We start from the raw sequence: 2,306 nt of genomic DNA on the forward strand, positions 1-2,306 counted from the left end.
TCAGAATAATATAAACTACTATATATATCAATAGCTATGAACTTCATGGTTACTGCAAATTAAAAACCTATAATGGATACACAGAAAATAAAAAGAAACCCAAAGATAACGCTAAAAATAATTATCAAGCCACAAGAAAAGACACTAAAAGTGGACAAAAGGAACAGAGAAAAACTACAAAAACAACCAGAAAACAATTAATAAAATGGCAATAAGTATATATCTATCAATCATCACTTTAAATGTAAATGTACTAAATGCTCTAATCAAAACACATAGGATGGCTAAATGCATTAAAAAAAAAATGACCTATATATGTTGCCTGCAAGAGACTCACTGCAGAACTGACACACAGAGACTGAAAGTAAAAGATATGGAAAAAGATATTCCATGTAAATAGAAATGAAAAGAAAGATGGGGTATCAATATTTATATCTGACAAAGTAGACTTTGAGACAAAGACTACAACAAAAAACGAAGAAGGGCATTACATAATGATAAAGAGGTCAATCAAACAAGATAATACAACATTTGTAAACATTTATGCACCCAACATAGGAGCACCGATTAATATAAAGCAAATATTAACAGAAACAGAAGGAGAAATAGATAGCAATACAATAATAGTAAGGGTTGTAATACCTCACTTATATCAATGGATATATTCATTAAGATAGAAAACCAGTAAGGAAACTCTGGCCTTAAACAACACATTACACGAGATAAACTTAATACATATACAGAACATAACATCCAATGGCAAAAGAATGCACATTCTTTTCAAGTGCACATGGAACATTCTCCATGGTAGATCATATATTAGGCCACAAAACAAGTCTCAATAAATTTAAGAAGACTGAAATCATATCAAGCATCTTTTCCAACCACAACAGTACAAAACTAGAAATCAGCTACAAGAAAAAAAACACAAACACATGGATACCAAAAAACATGCTATTAAACAATCAGTGGGTCAATGAAAAAATCAAAGAGAAAATCAAAAACTGCTGTGAAAATGAAAATGGAAAAACAACTCCCCAAAATCTATGAAATGCAGCAAAAGCAGTTTTAAGAAGGAAGTTCATAGCAATACATACTGACCTCATGAAACAAGAAAAACCTAAAATAAATAATCTAAATGTGCATTTAAAGGAACTAGATAAAGAAGAACAAGCAACGCCCAAAGTTAGTAGAATGAAAGGAATGATAAAAATCTGAGTAGAAATAAATGAAATAGAGACTAAAAATAAAAAATAGAAAAGATCAATGGCAATGAGTTAGTTCCATGAAAAGATAGACAAAACTGACAAACCTTTAGCCAAATGTACCAAGAAAAAAGAGAGCCCACATAAATAAAATCAGAAATGAAAGAGGACAAATTACAATCAATATCACAGAAATACAAAGGATCATAAGAGAATACAATGAACAATTATATGCCAAGGAATCTGACAATCTAGAAGAAATGGATAAATTCCTAGAAACATACAATCTCACAAGACAGAGTCAAGAAGAAATAAACAATATGAACAGACCAATTACTGGGATTGAAATTGGTCATTAATTTTAAAAACTCCCATCAAACAAAAGTCCGGGACCAGACAGCTACACAGGGGAATTCTACACAACATTTAAAGAAGAGTTAATGCCTATCCTTCTCAAACTATTTCAAAAAAACTAAAGAGGAAGGAATGCTTTCAAACTGATTCTACAAGGTCAGCATCACCCTGATACCAAAACCAGACAACAACAATATTAAAAAAAAAAAAAGAAAGAAAATTACAGACCAATATCCCTGATGAATACAGTTGTAAAAATCCTCAACAAAATATTAGCAAACTGAATTCAACTGTACATTAAAAGGATCATACACCAGGACCAAGTGGGATTTATCTCAGGAATGCAAGGATGGTTCAAAACCTGCAAATCAGTCAATGTGATATATCACATTAACAAACTGAAGAATAAATATCATATAACCTAGGGACCCAGTATGCAATGGCTGCAAACAGCAGCCTCCTCAGTAATGTATGCAGCCTGTTGCTTGCATGGGTGGCCCTAAGGGACCTTGGAGATAGCCCTTTCCAGTGGACATTTAGTCTGACATGCTTTCCCCAATCTAGGCTCCAGACAGGTATGCAGAGTGCCTTTGAAAAGCCCCATGAAAAGTGGCCAAGGTCCCCACTGGCCAAGTCATCATGTTCATCCACATCAAGCTACAGAACAAAGAGCATATGATTGAGGCCCTATTCATGACCAAGTTCAAGTTCCCTTGCCACCAAAAGATCCACATCTCTAAGAAGTGG

The 2,306-nt window shown here is 33.5% G+C and overlaps 1 non-coding gene across 1 annotated transcript; it reads left to right on the forward strand.

Annotated features, from left to right (window-relative positions):
- The first annotated feature begins 1,939 nt into the window (after positions 1-1,939).
- On the forward strand, positions 1,940-2,080 carry LOC136119634 (small nucleolar RNA SNORA70). The gene has a single exon (XR_010655607.1). It is a non-coding gene; the product is annotated as a small nucleolar RNA SNORA70 (small nucleolar RNA).
- Positions 2,081-2,306: the final 226 nt, after the last annotated feature.

The sequence above is a fragment of the Phocoena phocoena genome, chromosome 2, assembly GCF_963924675.1.
Source record: "Phocoena phocoena chromosome 2, mPhoPho1.1, whole genome shotgun sequence".
NCBI classification, from domain to species: domain Eukaryota; kingdom Metazoa; phylum Chordata; class Mammalia; order Artiodactyla; family Phocoenidae; genus Phocoena; species Phocoena phocoena.